We start from the raw sequence: 20,567 nt of genomic DNA, 5'->3' as shown, positions 1-20,567 counted from the left end.
CCAGCAGTGTGACTTTAGAACAAATCTTACGTTCCATGAAGCAAACAAGCAAAAGAAATATTTTTATGTCGAGTGAGCCATACCTTTTGCACTGTGCTTTCGGGTATCATTTATAATGACAATTCTCACTATTGAGGATTTGGCCTCCTATATTCAAATTCCCCAATAAAGTTTGCAACCAGGCATTTGACAGTACAACTTTTGCTGAACAGAATATGAGAAAAATTAAAAGTACTTAGATAAAATGTGTGCTTCCAAATCATCAGGGCCTTGGGAATTCAATCTACAATATTTGAGAAAACAGCCAAAATAACCTCTGAACCACCGAAAATAACCAGGTTATTTTTGAGGAGTCTTGCCAATTAAGTGACGTTTTAGGACCAGAAAAAAAGCCAAAGATAGTCGTAGGGAAAAAAAAAAACAAAAAACAAACGAACTTAAGATAGAAAATTATAGATAAGTCAACTGACTTCAATCCAAGTGAATCCAAATAATCAGCTTCTAACTATCTGAAAGCAAAAGCATCAGGTAGCAAAGCTCAAATGGATCAAGGTCTGGAGGAAACTTGTGTCCAAATGTCTGAGTGGACATCTTTAAATCCAAAAAGTAATTTGCTGAAATGAAAACTCTTTAAAAGATTTGTTTTCTTTTAAATAATGAGTTTACTCAATAGGAAGGAATCAAAAAAATATTTTTTTTAGCCTTTTTCACTCTCCTCAGCTACACTGGGGAGAATGAAAAAGGCTAAAAAATATTTCAATATATTTATCTGCCTTGTGTTTGACTCTTTTTATTTCCACCTTACACTTAAAACATAAAATAAGCAGCTTTTCAGATAAGTTTTCTGTTAAAGTGATGACTCTTCACAAAACCGATAGATATTAGAAGACTTAAACAGTGTATTCAGAAGAATTTACTTTACTAAATATACGGAACTACTCATATCTTTAAATGACAGCTATTTTAACCAGTGATCATATTTTCCTACCAAAAAAATCCAACAAAAACCAAAACAAACAACAACAACAAAAACACACAAAAGAAAAACCCCGACAAAAATGTGTTGTTTGTTTAGACACATTCCCTTCAGCAACTAATCTTGGAAGCTTCTAGTCTGGGAGGAATGTACACAAGCCTCCATGTGGCTTCTGCTGTGTTTTTATGACCCATACATTGAGTGGTTCCAAGTAACATACTGACAGGCCTCCTGATTCTTTTTCCACAAATGCCAGCATAAATTTTCCTGATATTAAAATTGTGTCATTACCAAATCTGTCTAACCTGCCTCCTTTATATCGAACCAGCAAGTAGACTTGCTTACAAAGAAAAGGGTCAAAGTATCTTTGCCTATTTAGTTGCAGAAACACTAATTGTCCTGGGGCAAAATCTGTCTGGGTTGACAAGACAGTAAAAGACTGTGCTGCAACAGGCCGAGTGGGATTATTCTAAAATTAATTCAGATCAGGTCGCCGTAAACAGTTTTATAACACTGTAATTCTGCACATTGAATTACCGGAGTTATATTCATTTATTGAAACAGAATTTGGCAGAAAGATCACAGCAAAAACTCAAGCTACATTCAAACAGAAATCTCAGCATTTAGAAGAACATGGATTTAACACCTGCACAGATGAGAACAATACTTCTAAATATACAGGTAAACCCTTATTAGCCTTATAAATAAGGATATCTGAAAATATTTCTTTATGCCATATAGCTTCAGTATTTTGAAACCTAAAATAAAACAGGACAACAGTGACAGCAAAAGGAATTGTTTGGTATTTCAAACTGAAACCCGAGAAGATCAAGAATGTGTTCTCTATTTCCAGCATATCAGCTAAACATGTCAAAAAAGGAAGAACATTTTCTGAGGAAGGCAACTATCAGTCTCCTCAGAACTGTATTTCACATATATATATATATATATATATATATATATGTCATTAAACAGTTTAATCTAAATTTATAAAACGAATGTACCACTCAAAGCTAGGCACTGTGCATTTAAAAAATATGTATTTTCTAATACTTTTTCAGTCTATGACCCAAAGCCCCAAATTTCTCCAATCCTTTAGATCAAATAAAAGTTTTTGGTTTGATTTTGCTTATTTCTTGAAAATAAAAGAAGTTACTTTGTAGCTTCTGATATTTAGGTCATTATATATATGTATCTATATCTAGAAATAGACTTAATTTTTTTAGTTAACACCTCTGTTTGAAACACCCTTCCTTTTCCCATCATTCAGAATGCAGCAAAGATGGTAATATTTTTAAATACATACTAGACATTTATCAGGAAAGTATTTGTTTAAAGATGGCCTTACGCTCAAAGGCTGAGTATTATTATGATCTTCTCAGACTGGAACCATATTTTTAACCCCATTTGCACATTATTTTACCTTATTCTTTCTCAATGTTTCTTCAGCATGAATTATTATGTATTTGTGTTTCCTTTTTTTCATCCGAGTTATATTTCAGTTCTATAACACAATTTTAAAGTATAGCCTTGAATGTTGTGTTTTGCTTGTTTTTTCCTCCACATTAACAATGGAACATTGTCATCCCACTAATGCAATTTAGGTCTTGGATGATAAACAGTATCTCAGATGATTTCTCCTCAACCTGTTGTAAGCAAGTTTCACATTTTGAAGATAAACATGTACTCTTTAACTCTTCTTGTCCATGGTTATTTTTAACTGAAGTCTTGTAATTAAGTTTCAGCATTAAACAAGAAATACAGTATAGAACATTGAAGCCAGAATAACTGAGAGCTTTGAAATTTTAGAAGTATTTAAACTGTGTCACATGATTTGAAGCTTCAGGCAAACTTAGCTAATAACAGTATTATAAATCCTGTCTTCACCCACAAGGACAATAATGAGTGCATTTCTTCTTGGATTTTATACAGAAAATTATGCTTCTGCCACATATGGCTTCTATAATGTGATTAAGCATAGCATCTCACAAAGCCAATTGTAGCTTAGCTCTGCAAAATGCTTCATTGCCTTAATGTAGTTTTGAATATTTTTAACCAGCTATTAAATTTTTCGGGATGTAACAATGATAATATAGATTCAGCCATTAATCTAGGATACTGCAGGCTTCAAAACGTTTTTGTGAAGCAGGGAGACCTTCTTTATGGGAAAGTACTGTAAAGATTTTTAAGTTGCACTGTTATGAAAAGTTGATTCAATTTACTGGAGATTGATTTCCCCTCCTTTCATGTACATCTTTGTCTCAAATATTTTAACCATATTGTTAGCTTTCTTCTCATATTCTTTAGCTATTTGTTTGACTGTTGGTTTTGATCGCTAGCACAGGTCTTCTAATGACATTTACTGGAAGGTCTAGTGCAGCTCCTGGGAATAAAGGAAAGAAAAAGTCAAGTCACGGAGTTCAGCACTCATCTATATAAGTGCAGCATTTCAAATCATGTGGTCAGCCCATACACCAGTCTACACAAAACGGTGGAAAATCCAGCAAGACATTCTCAGGGCTGAGAAGAAGCAGGCTGCCCCTAGGTACCAAGATCTGGCACTCCTTCTGATGTTAGCAGACGTTTCACCTTCAGAAAGGGAAAAAAGAGGGAGTAATGGCTTTAAACTGAAAGACAGTAGATTTAGGTTAGGTATTAGTAAGAAATTCTTCACTGTGAGGGTGGCGAGGTGCAGGAACAGGCTGCCCAGAGAAGCTATGGATGCCCCAGCCTGAAAAGATTCATTGTCAGACTGGAAGAGGCTCTGAGTGACCTGGTCTAGTGGAAAGTGTGTCTGCCCATGTCAGGCAGTTGGAACAAGATTACCTTTAAGGTCCTTTCCAGTCCAACCATTCTAGGAATCTATGATTCGGATTGCACCACTGAAGGTACAGATCTTTTTTTTTAAAATGAGATCTGGCCTAGTTTTTCATCATCAATATTAGTACTAAATACCAGGGTTTAATTTAGAAGTTTTCAGAGTGAATCTTTTTGGCAGTAGTCCCTGACAGCTTCCACGTCTCTGTTGAAGCATCACCAATGGTGAACCTTTTTCGATTCCTGGTAGTTCCTGGTAGTCTCCTGTTTGCTCTGCAAAGATGTATGAGGAACTGAGTATGTATACCAAGTACTGCAATACCCAGAACATTTACTGATTACTTTTACACTTAAACCATTTTATTTCAAGTACCATTGAATGAACTTGGAGAGAATGATTTTTTCTTTTCATTTCTTAAACTTATACTTAATCACAGATTATCTCTCCTTAGTCACCTCCCAACAGCATTCTGTGTTCTTAATATCCCAAGGATTAATCAATATAAGCATTATAGCATTTTTTTCCACTAATATTGCTGACATTTAGAATTGCCTCCTGATTATGCAAGTGGCACAGGGGTGCTATATTGCAATGAGCAATTTCAATTACATTTGAAATGAAAGGCTGTAGAAGACTCGTGATATCCTTCATGTCTCATCCTAGCACTGGCATAAGGAGGAGTAGGAAAGGAAAAGGTTGATTGGATAATCATTTGGAGCTTGCGAGTAAATATATATATATAATCTGAATCACACTCTCTTTTCTGTCCTTTCATCAAACTGTTGAGCTCCTCTAAATATAATTTCATATAAATTTCTACTTCGGTTCCTTTCTATTCAGGAATTACTAATAAAGTATAAATACAAAGCAATAAATTCTTTATTAGTATAAAGAAAACAACATATATAAACCTACATTATTACTCTTTCTTGTTTTGAGCATATTACATATATCTATATATTAGACAGATTGTCGTTTCTTAAATAAATTTTTCCATAGACCATAGTCATTTCAGGCACAGAATGTAAATATTTCATTTTTCAGTCTTTGGAGTTCGTCACATGGTCTTATGTTAAATATTTTAGAAGACCAGCCAAGTTTAGTGTATTTTTAGGAATAAGCAATATCTCTTGACTGCTAGATTTCTGAAATACCAGCTTGAGATACAATTGTGTAAATTCTAAAGTTCAGTTATTTTAATTAGTTCAGTACTATGCCTGTTTTTCTCTGTTGTTTGACCTCAGATATCTCTCTTTACTGCATTTCAATCTGAACATTCCATAAACTGCCATTATACTAGCCCTGGACCTGCCTTGTTTATATACCCATCTGCTCTGCATCTCCCAAAGAAGTTAATTGCTGCTTTTTTCCTAAAAAACCCTTTATTGCTTCCTTACAGATACCCAGGATTTACTAAGACAGCATTATTATTCTAAAAATACATATTTTCCTTCTCCTTTGCAAAACCTCTGTTCTCAGAAAACTGTTGTCTGCATTTCTACTGCTTGCTGTTGACATATTTTGAATTTCTTTGACCAGGAGTGAATCTAGCACCTATATTACATGGCTTCTACAAACTATAAATCTGGCTGTATATAGCTGAGTCATATTCTTTAAGCTGTTTCACTTTCTAAAGACATTGAGAGCTACCTAGTATGGAATTCAAAAATACCTTACTTCTTAATTTTAACTGAAAGCTTTAATGCTTATTTTATCTGCAAATTCAGCTTTCTTGTTATAGCTGCCTATGAAGTTACCCAAATAAAAGATCATTTGCTGTTTCTTTCCCTATTTTTTTTCAATTTGGCTGTCTCAATACTTCTTTTTTCCCTCCAAGATATCTGAGAGCACTGAGAATCAAAAGAGATTTCTGTAACTGTATAGCTGTGCTTTAATTGAATATCATCTAATAAGGTTTTTGCTTTGATATATCCTTTCAACTGCAATCTTATTTGACCGCCACCTTTCAGGCTTTGAGACTCTTTGTTTCAAGCCACAATGGCCCATTATAGCAGTCCTAGAGTAACAAGATTTTAATCACAGCCCCAAAATTCTGATATTTGACATGACAAAGCTACCATTATCTCTTTATCTGTCATCTCCAAAATTCTCCTCAGTACTAGGACCCATCTTTATAGCTGTCACTGCTAGTTTATTCACTACTATGAACTTTTCTCTTTTTAAAAAAATAATTTGGTTTTTCTTTTTCTTTTTTCTTTTCTTTTTTCTTTTTTCTTTTTTCTTTTTTCTTTTTTTCTTTTTTCTTTTTTCTTTTTTCTTTTTTCTTTTCTCTTTTCTCTTTTCTTTTCTTTTCTTTTCTTTTCTTTTCTTTTCTTTTCTTTTCTTTTCTTTTCTTTTCTTTTCTTTTCTTTTCTTTTCTTTTCTTTTCTTTTCTTTTCTTTTCTTTTCTTTTCCTTTTCTTTTCTTTCCTTTTCTTTTCTTTCCTTTTCTTCTCACTTGAAGTACAATGATCAACCTTTGGCAAAAGTTACTGATGCCACTGTTGAATTGCCATTTGAGTAGTCACAGAGCCTATGCTTGGGCAGTTTCCTGAGTTTACCTTGTTGCTTTTCTGTTCTCCCTGTTCTTTACATCTTTTAGAGCTGATCACCTGCATGCTGGATAAATGACAAGACCATCTGCTTCTCTTCTTTGATCTGCATCCATTAGCCATCTCCCTTGTGACTTCTTTAATCCAAACATAAAGCACATTTGGAAATAGAGGAAGGAAGAAAAGAACTGTTCCTACCAACTAAGTCCTTATGAGCACCACATACACTGATCCACTGTGACCACAATGGTTCCTGCTGCTATCATATAATCTATGAATTGGGAACGATAAAAGGAGAAATATTTCTGAGCATATATTCTGCCCCCAAAGACCAGTGGAGGCAAATGATAATTTTATTCCTTTCCTTAATGCTCAAACAGTAACAAGAATGCATGCTGTCTCCCTCAGCTCTGCTAACACTGTGGTGGACGTGTCAGCACTGCCAGAAGGTAGGGCCCTTAAACATGAGACATGCCACTTTGACTGTCCTTGGGTAAGACAGTGTCCTGTATCAATGGTAAATGCTAAGTCCTGCTTCTCGTACACAGGTTCCATGCCAGCAGGTGCCCGCAGTGCACACTGTGCAGTGCAAACAGCACAAGTTCGAGGAGGCCACCATCCATAGGTGCCCCACCTTGCCCTACCTGTCAATACAAGTACAGAATGGATCCCAGACTCCTTAGTCACTGCTTTGCTCTGTGATCTGCTCAGCAAGGAGACTGTCTTCCACAGCCACGTTATCTATTAGCTTGTTCTTCCCACATTGGTGAGGGAATCGGAAGCTGTAGGAAAGGGGAGACTCTCTCTTCTCTTTGTAAACTCTGGTAACTGAGAAAGCTCAGCCTCTCTCTTTGTTTCTGAGTAAGCATATATTGCTGCTGATTGAGGTGGAGATTTTCAGAGCAGGTCCAGTCCCCACTCCTGCCATAAATGCTCATCCTTGGGTGCCCTATACCTAAACAGTTTCACTAGGAATATGTCAAGACTGAGACAGATTTACAGATAATGAATCTGCTTCCTCAAATACTACAGGACATTTACAGGTGAGCTAACCCCAGTGCAGATGATACTGGAGCAAGAACCACTTGTCAGTAGTTCAGACAGCGCCAAGTGTCAGATGAGCAAACCTCCAGCAGTCTGTGGGGATAAGAAAAGACAGTGCTTCTCCTCCTCTGTGGTCAGAGAGGAGACAACACCTCTAATGTGTTGTCTGTGCCTACTCCCACATGCGGTTGCCTTCTGGAAATCCTGTAGTTATTCACAAAATTGTGAAATTGTTACTATTAAGTATTTATTGTGCCTTGTGTTGTCGTTTAGAGCAGGGAAATTGGAAATAACGTTGTAAATAAACATCCCTAGGATGCCTACTTTTATTTGAGTAACAGAACTGCAATGAAATGTGAATACATGTTCCAGTGTAATCCCAGAGAAGGTAATGTATTTAGTAGAAATGAAATCCTTCTTTTAAGATCATAACTAATAACTCTAAATTCTAACAATTATTTTTTTTTCCCATGGGAAAGAATTGGTACACTACTGCTTTATGATTTGAGTTGTTTTAAAGTGTTTATGATATTATTTTTTTAAACCACTATTCTGCCATCGGCATTGATTATCCTGTTGGTATTTTGGATATTTTCTCTTTGCTTTCTGGCATTTGAGTCAGCTTTTTAATATTGTATAGTTTCACTATAATTTATATCTCCTTTTAGATGGCACTTAATCTGAGAAAGAACATTTACTGGCTCATTGAATGACTAGGGCTGGAAAAGAAGAAGGTTTACTCATCTTGTCTCCTTAATGCATTTTTCTATAAGCCACAACTGTATTTTTTCGTAATACACTAATAAAAAAAGAATCTTACTTACTTACCCAAACCACTGCAGCATTCTGCTGCTCTTAATAAAGTAGAAGAAAGCAACTTTATTTTTACTTAAGTTGGCATAGAAAATGAGCACAGATATTTCACTTATAAACCACTTCTATATTAGGCTTCTTACAAAAATCTGATATAGTCCCATTTAGGAATTACCAGTGATTGCAAAAATAAACACAACATTCAGGGCAATATATACAGTCAACTCAAAGCCTATAATATACATTATTAGGTGGATATTAGAGCTTTCTGGGGGAAAGAACCTGATGTACTCAATTATTTGTTAATTCTGTATATGATACAGAACTTCATGATTTTCAACATCTCAAAGTTAGCCAACATAAATTGATAATAAAAGAACCATTATCATCTAAAGATTGTTTTACCACAAGTTCAAACAAGGCTGGACACAGCCTAGTCTTTATCACAAAAAAACAACCTATCAACTGTTCCTGCAAAAGTGTCTTTGGATATTGTTCCATTGGGAGCATTTTGTAGATCTAAAAGAAAAAAAAAAGGCTAAACAAACTCTGTGTTATTATGGGGTTGACAAATAATCCTTTCAGGAAGTACATTGGTGACTTAGTTTAGTTTTTTGAGTGAAAGATCTCCGGAACAAATCCTACTACAAGATGCAGGTAAATTGGGCAGAGATATTTCGCCTAAAGTGATGTTCAGTCAGGTGGGATTCAAAAACCTCAATTTCAAACGTTATTCATCTTCCATGATTACACATGCAGAAATTCAGAAGTCATTTGTCTTCCATGATTCCAGATGAGGAAGACAAAATGAAACAAGGAATAGAAAATTCAGTGCTTTTGAGGCCAAATCCAGTGAAAATGGAGAGCAGTAAGACTACAAAGCAACAGAAAGAATCTTTGGTGTTAAAAAGTTAAAAAGAACAGGGGAAGAAGGGAGACAATGGAATATTTGTGAGTTGAATTTCTAGGAAAGGTAATATAAAATTAAGATGTGTAGATGTCTAAAACACTACAGCCTCTTTGGGAAGAATACCTTTAGTCGCTGATAACTAACACTGGCATTGCTTTTATCTGTCGTGCCAAGATGTCTCTGGGATTAGCAGGACATCTGAGGTGGATGGAGCAGCTTCCCACTGTTATTCCCCCTTATGTGTGGGTGAGAGAAAAGACAGTAGTACACTTTGCACACCGAGGTTGTGGTACACACTGGAAATATATATATATAAAAATGCATACTTTGCATCCATAGCTTTGCAGACTAGACAGGTAGGTGGGCATTAACAGTAAAATACAATGAGCCTGCTTTAAGCCTCATGTAATCTACCTTTAAAAAACTGTTGCTTGTTGCTACAAGGAAGAGGACACAAAAATCTGATTTCTGTTACCTTTTTGAAAAATATGTTTCCAATCTATTTAGTGCCATATTCCACAGACTTGCACATTCCTAACAATAGACACTTCATCTGATAAAATTAACCTAATTCTTCGGAGTTAAGCCTATATCCACAGTATTCATTATGGACATAAAACATGCAGCAGCAATGAAAAGTAAAACTGGTCTAGATATAATTGCAGTGGACAGAGTCTTAAAAATACAATCCTAAATTCATCCTGATGGAATGTACGTATGGAAATAGATAATGAAATACATGACTATTAGTGCCTGCATCCACAGCCAATGTAAATTTGTCAATGTGAAATGTAAGTGTCCATTCTGATAAAGACAAATTGCAACAGATGACAAAAAGATGGAAATTATTCCCAGTGAGCACCTAGACTCCTGGAAAGCAAAGACTTTATGGTCTATTTTCCAACTACATTGCTAGATTGTCCCCTCGGGTGTTGTCTGTATTTCCTATCTCTAATTTATACCAAACACTTTAAAAATACTCATTATACTTTCAGTATACTTTGAGTGGATAGAGACACAAATAATAGGTAGTTTTCTTATACATAATATTTTCTAATACAATTTTGAATTTCATTTTTCTCATTAACAGGTTCAATAAGAAGCTCATAACAAATCCACAATTATTTACACATATTTGTTCAGTTGCTTTTACCATACATTTTCTGATGCCAATTTTTTTCTAAATACATAAATGCATTTATTAAATTGAATTACAGAGGAAATCTCTGATTATCAAAAAAGAGTAAAAAACTTCAAAGGTAAGCTAGAGTCACTTTACATGATAAGCAGTTTTACAGCATCGATAAAATGCATATATATTTGTGTCCAACTACTTGAGAGCCAAGTTCAATAAAAAAGCCATCTGGTGCACAGGATTCTGCACAAGCCCAAAAACTGATTTTTGAGGACTTGCAAAGGCACCTACAGTGCAGAAGCCAGATGGCAAATTTAATGTTCCTCAACAGACATTATCAGGGCTGTGAATGCAATGTCATGTTTCCTCAGTAGTCTTTTGTATTTCATTTTTAAATGACAGATACAAGCAGCAGTAGTTTGTTATGTAATTACCTTCATGCTCATGCAAACTTCAAAAACATGGATGGAACATAGATTTTATTACTATATTTTTTATTTGAGCATTAAAAATGCCAGACTTCTTGCCTATTAGCTCGTATTTACACACACTTTATTTACATGTGTGAACTCTCAAACTGACAGCCACATTGAGAGTTCAATACAAAAAATAAGTTAAGCTTTAGAGATCTGAAAAACTAAGTCTCTGTTGAGCAATGGAACTGCTATGATTTGGGTGATTTAACAATTTTTTGCAATCTCACAGTTTAAGGAAGACTTCCGATGAGAAATAGGAGAATTTGTAGGTCATTATTAATACCATTGGCTGGCTATTAGCTGGATATTAATTATGCATAAAATTCACCTAAAATAAGTTTTGTAAGTATTATGTACTTCTGAATGTTAAAATGGTTTTGTATTTAGTATCTACATTGTATACATTGGAAAGTATGAGTGTCCTTACAAGAACAAAAATAATTTTTTGAGCATCATGAAGCTAACACTAGTCCTTTAAATCTCATACCACAAACAAATTATCTCCCCTGCTCATTTTGAGAAATTGTAATCTTATTAGTTAGGCATGACTCTTGGGATTTTCCCACCAAACAAAAATACAGGGAAGCTGATCAGTGTCGTGGAAGTGGCCTACAAGTGACTGACATCACTTGTGAAACCTCTGTAATCCAAGGTGCAAAATGTGCACTTAATTTTACATGTTGAGTCCTGAATATGTACCTTCCCATGTGAGCTTCTTTCATAACTGCAATCTAAATACCTTTCCAACATTTTAACCTAGAACTTTGTCATAAACAATCCAGAAGAGTAAGTGTACCTACTAATGTTCACCACCTGTTTTCCTTGATGTGGTATTAGGACTACAGCTTATCCTCCTTTATACTCATTATTGATCTGAAATGACTTGTCAAACAGGGCTAACATCTTGTACTAAAAGACACCAATAAAAGACAAAGCCAAAACAATTGTGTTTAAACAGCTGTTATAGTTTCTATATGTTTGTCTTATATATGGAATTAAGAGAGCAGAATTTTTAGAGCTATGAATACAGAGACAAACTCTGAAAATGAACATGAAAACCCTTTTACCTTCTGGATGAATGGTTTTATGCACTAGGGAATACTCTAAAGCCTCAGGAAGAAGCACTTAAGCATTGCTAAAAGTTTTTGGCCCATTCACATCTGTTAAATTGAGAAGCATCATGGAGCTCGCCTGGTGCATCATGGGTCAATCACTGGGACATATTGCAGTTGCAGTAACTCGTTACTTTGCAGAAGGCAATTCAGTGCTTTCATAAGGTGATGGAATTGATAGATCTAGGTCTTTCTGACATTTTCCTGATTGATTTTTAGTATTTCAACAGAACACACAAATATAGAATTATTTTCTACTTTAGCATTTCAGAATTTCTGTTGTCCTTGGGAGCCAATATCATATCTCTGTATATCTCTTTATATCTCTGTGCCAGTATAGCTGATGCATTGCAAATGAAAAACCACAATAAATCTGAATTTTTTTTTTTAATTTTCAAAAATCGAAGTTTTTCTCTTGTCCTGGTTGCAGGGGGTGTGGAGCTTAGTGCCATGTGAGAGTGGCTGGGTTGTTATTCTATACCATTCTCATTATTACTGGGAGAGTTGTCCCAGGGGAAGGAAAGGCAAGCACCCCCCTCAGTGAGGAGAAGTAAGCTATTTTCTTCCACTCTCCTCAGTAGGAAGACTGTTGGTTTGCTGCAGATCCCCTCCTCTACCTGTCCCTTGGGCTCTAAGGGCTCTAAGACTTGGTGTTAAAAAGTGGCCATGCAGCTCCAAAATGTGCCTGAAATCAGCACTGGTGTGGGAAGTGACAGATGCAGCCAAGCTGAGGAGGGGAGCCCAAGCCCAGCTGAGCCTGACCAGAGCCAAATGGATCCAAGCTGAGCCAAGCTGAAGCTGCTGAGCCGAAGGGAGCTGAGCAGAGCCACGTGCTCTCTAGCTCTTGGGGGCTTGTCCTGAAGGTTTTTCCATTGTTGTGGGCATGTAGAGCCAGCTGCAGGAATCAGCCGCCATCTTGTCTTTGTCCCAGCAACCGCACAAAACCAAGCTGAAGTGGTGATCACCTTTTCTATATGTAAAGCACCTTCCCTTTTTGTACTAAAATTAAAATTTTAATAGATTTTGCTTCTGTTATTAGGTATTTCTTGTTCCTTTTTGTATCGCATTTCAGTAAATTATCTCAGCCTACAGTCTCTACCAATGAGAGGACCTAATCTGGCAGCAGCCTCATAATTCAATTCAGGTAAGCTAATTTTCTCCAGAACATAAACATAATTTTGCTTGCAAATCCATTAAAAGCAAATTTACCAGTTACACAGTAGCAGAGTAAGTATTACCAATCTTTGTCTGTTACTTTGCAGAGCAGCATTCTTATTTAATCAAATAATTTAAGAAGTCCCCTTTGTCTGGAAAGTTATGATCAGAGAACTTGAGTTGGAAAAGCAGAAATTTAGAAAAAGTAGAGTAGCTTAAAAATAGTAGACTTAGATATATCAAACAAAGAGTAAAAGTCTGTGTAAGATGTTTTGCTTGGCGTGGTGGTCTTAATTGATGTCATCTGAAATGGGAATATTCTCATGTGAAAAAAAAGGTAATGTTTCATAATAATGAAAAAAATCACAGAATCACAGAATCATAAACATAATTGTGTTTATTTTGAAAAAAAGACCTATAAAGGCTCTTTATTTTCCATGAAATATGGGAAATTTATATGTATTATTTATATGTATGTTTATGCATATACAGATGAAACCTGGTTAAGAGGGTTAGCTTGTGTTTCCCCACTTTGTGCTGTGTTTTCTGATGGACAAGAACTGGATGTGTAGAGAGCTGAAAAGCATAATGGTTTTCTGACAGGTGTGCTGAGAGTATGAGGTATCAGTCCCACACCTTTACCTGCAAAGAGTCACCCTAATTGTCGATATTATTTATGGCAGGCATTTGAAATTATATAAAAAACTAAAGTATCTAGTATTCAGGAAACAAATGTGGATCTTCTAGGAGAAACACAATTTGGTTGTGCTACGTGCAAGAGACTTTCTTAGCACCCACTCTTTTGTGGAATTTGTAAGGAAACCAGAAATCACTGTTTTATTTGAAAGATTTTCCATGCCTTATGGTTGCATAGGAAGAATTTGGCCTTTCAAGATTAGTAGACTGCTGCCCTTGCTGTTCTATGCATTTAGTAGCTGCAGGATGATAAACTTCCCCAGTGAGATTTGTTCCTTCTGCTGGGCCCCATGGAACAACATAGTGAATACTTTTTTTCTTCTTTTGGGCCACTGTGTGTAGAATGTGGGATATAATAGGGATTCAAGTCTACATATATGTGCTGACCTATAGCTCTCTCCTACAGAATGATAGGATCTTCCAACAGGATCCAAAATAAGGAAGCTGGGCAAGCTGTCTTTATCCTCTAATACCCAAATTCTTCTCATGATACTTTCTAACCACATTCCAAATGCTTTCACTGCCCAAATACCCTTTCCATCATTTCACTTCCACTACTCCTTACGAACACTGTAATTATGCACTGCAATTGCAAACTGCTTTTTTCTGTTTATTCTTAACCGCATTATTTAATCTCATTCATTCTCCTTTTGACTTGTTTGCCTTTTCAGAGTTGTTTTTGCACTTTCATTTCAAGTGAAATCAGAAATTCTGTCAAAATCAGTTGCACAGTCTGTCATAGCACATTTCAACTTGGAGTGCCAGATACAAGAAGTTCAAAGTGTCAGAATACTTTAGGGAATATTGTGATAAAAAGTAAAAGGATAAAATCCATTAAGAACACTTGAACATTTCTCTGCTTGCTTATACTACCAAGATATTTAAAGACTTTTTTTTAAGAAATACTTCCTTTGTTCCTTAGTTATGACATATGTGCCTTTTCCTCTGGTGATATTTTGTCCATCCTTGAAAGTATCCATGAGAAATACATTCATTAGCAGGAAATTAGAAACTAGGTTTAATGATTTTTCTTTCATGATGAGCTTTTTTTGGTCTTTTTCTCAAAGAACCTGTTACAACAGGTGGTCAAAGAGTTAATTACGCATAGAAGACAAACAATTTTGGCCTAATGAAATTACTGGGAACATTTTCAAAAGATCAAAAGGGCTAATGAGTGATGTTGAAAATCACTGGATGTGTTATGCATCCCAGAAATGGAGACTACAGTCCATGAAACAAATTCATTAAAAAGTATTCATTTGTATTTAAAAACACTCACAAAACAAGTGAGGACCAGTGGCAACTATTTTTTTTTTGCTTGTGCTGCAAAATGGTATGGATATATTTATTCTTTAACAGTGTTCTTTTAAGGGGTTTAAGGATGTAGCACCTTTCATCTCTGATGTCTTGAGTTAGTGGTAAGACTACCTCAGGTATAATACCAGTGACCCAGAACAGCTAAGATGAAGATTCTGTAGACTAGTATCATTCCTCTCTGAAAATGTCCCTTGGTAAGTTGTACAATTGGCCTAAAACCTGTGTAGAAAAAGACACCATAGGAATAAATACTGTACTGTGTCACTAGTCATAAGGACTGGGATGCTGAAGTACGCCTAGTCTGTCATGACCCTCTCCTGCTAGCTTTCAAATCCTGTTTCTGAGATGGTCATGTTTCTAAACACTAAGAACATGTAAAATTCTTAATTCCTGGGATATGCATGATTTTTGATTCTGGATCGACAATGACTGATGTACCAATTAGTTTACCAAAAAGAAGTCAACATCGATATAAAGTCCGTAATCTTCACTTTTAATCCAAGGTTTACGGTAGATCTTTCTAATTTGCCCTTTCTAGTGTTTTATTACTGTATTTCCAATGGCAAGTGATGGTGTGGAATTTAGTCCATGAAAAGCATTTCTCTGCCTTTAACTTTCAGTGCTGTAGTCATCTGGTGTACAGATCCACTTCTTATTTGGTTTCATTAATGCACAGAAAGCTGTCCTGCATTTTGTTCAGAGGTAGAAAGCAATGAGTAATGACAAAATACTACCAACAATTATTTTGTCAAAAACTGATGGCTATGCCTGCTGGGAAGAGGGCAACATTTTATAAGAAATAGAATGTTAGTGCCATGATACTGTATGAAGAGATTTTTCTGTATACTAGTAAATTCAGTTCTACAGAAGTGATTCTGCACCAGGACTTCAAAGCTGCATTTTTCCCACCTGAAACAGCCCTGTGGCACTTTACTGAGGTTAACAATAATATGTGTGGACAAGGCTGCATGTTTTGCTTATTTAATAAAAGTGGATTGTCACATGCTGAGAAGACCTGCTGTCCACGTCCATCATTACACTGCTTTGTAGCTCAAGTAATTAGAATTCACAGGAGATTGTCTAACGTGCTGCTTCCTTGTAGAGACCTAAATAACCTGCCATCCACTGAGATCTCCAGACGGTGCACCTGCCTGGATGTGGGCTCTGAGCAGGATAATCCCCTCTCGAACTAAGTGAAAATGACATTTCTCTTAGCTGAATTCAGGCCAATGTGCATTTTAGGGTTAAGCCAAGATGAGGTACAATAAAAACAGCAATATTCTGAAGGAATTTGTAGTGAATTTTTCTGTTCCTTCTCTCTTGTGGGAACAGTCGATTAAACCTTCTTAAACATCTTCAAGCAATCATCTGAATTAATATATGATAAATGACATTTTAATGCAGGACACATTCTTCTTAGTGAATATGCACAACACTGCTCACTGTCTTGTTATGTATATGAAGATAAAATCACTTGACATCAAGTGATTTTGAACAGCATAAGTAAGCCCTAAAAATTTCACATCCAGTCCTTTACAAATTTCCTATGTAGAATTTTGATCAAATTATAAAGATATATTAAAACAATAAATTACTTCATGACTAATTTTCTGCCTGGAATACACAAATATTCTCCATTATCATAAAAATTCACTGTCGGGTAGGAAAAAACAACACAGCCCTCCCTGCTGTACTCTGCACCCAGAGTTAGTTAGCCCAGGTGTCCTAGCACTGCTTACGGATGAGAATGGGAATATGTCACTACTTCCTGAAGAGCAGAAGAGGCTGTTCACTGCCTTTGGTTATGCCTTGTGTGACCTTCTGTAGGAGTGACATGAAAGGGTCACTATGTCAGTGGTCTGCACAAGCTTAGAGGGATCAACCACCAACATTTTTTGGAGTAATAGTTACAATGAAATGTTGTTTTACATATGCTAAGTATCCTAGATTTTAGGAAAAAGTGTTGATGAGATCCTTATTTAGTAATCCACCTGAATTGCCTACATAGTCTTTCTGATCTTCCCAAGCTGATGATCTGTCATTGACAGGGACTTAAGCATTCCATGCCATAGGAAAGCCAGCTCATTTGAAGCAACATCTTCATTGAACTGTGCTTTTTATGTATGTTCATTATTCTTTTACGACAAAAATCAATTAAAAACACAACAGGATGTTGTGAGGCAGTATTTATGAGTACAACAAACCTTCTTATGCTTTTCATAGGAGCTTTCTATTTCCATAAATAAAATTGCATAATTCGTATTAGGCATCCCAATGTTCAGCTAAAACTCCCAGAACTATAAATAAAATATTTTATGAAATAAGTACACTCAGAGTTGTTTCCTAAGAAATTCCTAACAGTCATTTTTGAGTCACGAGAGAGGCTGATATTTTTGGTAAATCTAACTCTGGTATTTTACTATTCTGGAACAGGGATGGGATTTGAAAAGTCTTTTTGCTTGTATATTCATCCAGCATGAGAGCAATGGACAAATTCCCCTTTCCTTTGGCAACTTGCATTATTTTTACATAGGTAATACTCCTAGACTCCCCTATGATTATTTTTTTAATGCTTTTTTCCATCCTGGACTTTGTGCCAGTTTCTATTTAATTTGTTTTATTCTATTGGCAACAAATTATTCTATATTTTTTGATTGAAACATATTTGAACCAAATGTATTTAATTCGTATTAACAACTCCAAGTCAAACTGCTTCCTTCAATTACATCCCACAAAACATTTCTCTGACCCAACTTTTGCTTCTTCCACTAACGAAAATAAGCTTGTTCATGTTGACATTTTTCATGTCTCAAGATATTTTAGAAGAACATGACCACGACTGCTCTCTCTGCGGAGATGACTACATGCATGTATTTCAAGCTTTAACCTACATTATTTGCTCTTCTCCATGGTTACCAAGAGAGTAACTTCATGACTGAGAGAGACTGAGAGTGACTCAGAGTCTCTCAAAGACAAAATACATGTATCTCTTAAAGACAGAGTATGAGTATCTTGCAAAGATGTAATGCAAATAAAGTGTTGACCAACAGAGATCACACTAAAACTGGCTCTGCCTCAACTGCTGTAAGTACTGCAATATCTAAAATAGTTGTGATACCATCTTTGCAATAAATAGGAGGAATGTAAACAGTAAGCAGCATGACAGCTGAGTCGAACCATACAGACAGCACCTTAATTAAGAGTTGTCATCATGGAACACCAGGGAGTCTTGAAGCCAGAGCCATTCCTTTCCCACTGGATGACCAGCCCGTGATGACTTGTCTGTCTGATGCTGTTCACTCTCATAGCTGCCTGCCGTGAGGACTGGTGAGGGTTGGAAGGGTTAAATAAATTGGGGTTTTTTGAAAAGGACTTAAACTCATTGCACTGAACTTCATTACTTTAAGTGTTTTCCATCCTAAGCATTGACTGAAGCAACAAATTATTTTGAACAAGACATATTCTGCTCATCACTGAAAAATATGATGAAAATATGTCCATCTAAGATAACTGATGTGCAGCTAATACCCTTCAGATAGGAAGTTGTAAAGTCTAATTGGAATAACTGTCTAGTCATTTAGTAAATGAAAACCAGTAAACCAGCACATCTCATTAGACCTAATCTGTTGTGTAGGAATAGCTATATTATCTTGCTACTTTTGTCTTCTATACATTTTATCAAAAAATGTCCTGAACTTAAAGCTCAAAAATGCTGCATTTTACACTGTATAAATGTGTATGCACATATATACAAACTACTGCAGTAGCATCATTGCTTCCCCTGACACCCATCCTCATCTTTTCTATTCTTGCTGCATACACCTTTTTAGCTCAGTATATTCAATTATATAATGATTCTTGATAACAGAAGTGAGAATTGCCAGATTTTGCAATGAAATATATACAGCAGTAATTTTAATTGCTGAATGTGAAATAAAAATCCCAAACCACCACCAAGTCAGAGTTCACAGGGCAGGATTGCTCTCAACAGAAGTGTAAAGTGTAATACACTGTCTTTCTCTGGAGCAGATAGAAGTGTGGTGGTATCTATCTGATCAAAAACAAAACCAACTGAGACAAAAAACCAAAAGAGTTTGGAAGGATAATTAAAAAAAAAATTTTAAAAAAGAGAAAATAGAAAAGTAAATGTCATGTGAAAAGGGGAGGCATCGTTGACCATTAGCACAGGAAAATTTACTGCACCCTTAGTGTTTGATTTTTCTGTCAGTACCCAAGAGAGCTGAGACCCTTGTGCCTGACTGCTCTATCAGTGTCCCATTGGGGAGACCTGTGGAGGCCCTGGGGTGTGCCAGAAAGACAACAATGTCTATGGTTTGGAGGGAGAGATACTGATGCACTAAGGACATGGTGACAAAGGGCTTCTCCCCCACGTCCTTTGCTTTTCTTTGTTAATATACCACAGTTCTGTGTCCCTCATTGACCCAGACTGTGTCTTCTACCCTTAGGTGGTCCCTCTCTAGAATGTTCTCCCTTCTCCTGATCCCCATTGGTCCCACTTTGGTGCATTGTTCCACCCAGGCTACCCTATTCATTTCCCCTGTCCCTTACCCCGCCTACGCACCACTTTCCACTGTTCCCATTGGTCCCTGTTGCTGTGCTCTGCCCCTCTTTCCCCTTATTTAGACCTGAACCCTTCCATGGTCTGTGTCTTCTTGTCCCTGCACCCCTTTGGTGTGTGGCTGTAATAAACCCCATGAGAACTCCACTCAAAAGACCCTTTCCGCCTTCCATTCACTGGCCTTCTACAACCATCAGTAGTGAGTCTGTGTGTGTGTGTGCCAGTCTGCCTGCCTGGATCACCTCTGCCTGGAGACGTTTTCAGGAAGGTATCAGTGACTCACCATCACCTCACGCCGCTACAGGAACCCTTCACTGAGCAGTCCTGCTGGATTGGAGCGTGGTTCCACTGACTCAGTCAGGGAATCCAGCAGTGTGAGGGAGACCTGGAATGTGTAAGCCACTGCCAGTGACTGCTGGTGCCCGTGAAGGACTCACACTGACAGCTCATGGAGTAACACTCTTTATTAATGTCAAATCGTGACAGCTTAAGGTTCAAAGGCTGTCAGTGATAGCATCTGACTGAAAAAAGGTATTCAAGTTAATATACAGACCAACTCTAACCCCCAGTAAAATGTTCAACTTGCAGAGAACACAATTCTTACCCAACAGGCCTCCCTGTGGGGGAGAAGACAGATTCAGCCCATTGACTGGTCCCAGCAGTTGTGATGGACTCTTCCCTACCTTCTCCCCCCCCGTCAACTTACTTTTGTACTATTTCTCTCTGTTTAGGTGCAAGTTGAGTGACTCTAGTTATGCATCCATTTGTTACTGATTGGTGTAAAATTCTCTCACTTCGCCTTTAAAGGTACAATCAAAAAGAATATGGAGTGTGTGTCCAGTGAGGAGGGATGGTTGCCTCTTGGAGGTGGGCAACTTTGGGGTGAATGTGTGCATTAGGATCATTTTTAGGCTTTAATAAACCAAGTTAATCTGAGGAGAGTGATTTAGCCATAGTTGTCTCAGCAGCAGGACATGTTCCTCTC

The sequence above is a fragment of the Sturnus vulgaris genome, chromosome Z (genome assembly GCF_052056855.1).
Source record: "Sturnus vulgaris isolate bStuVul1 chromosome Z, bStuVul1.hap1, whole genome shotgun sequence".
Taxonomy (NCBI): domain Eukaryota; kingdom Metazoa; phylum Chordata; class Aves; order Passeriformes; family Sturnidae; genus Sturnus; species Sturnus vulgaris.
The sequence above is the reverse complement of the archived record's forward strand: the minus strand, read 5'-3'. Positions refer to the sequence as shown.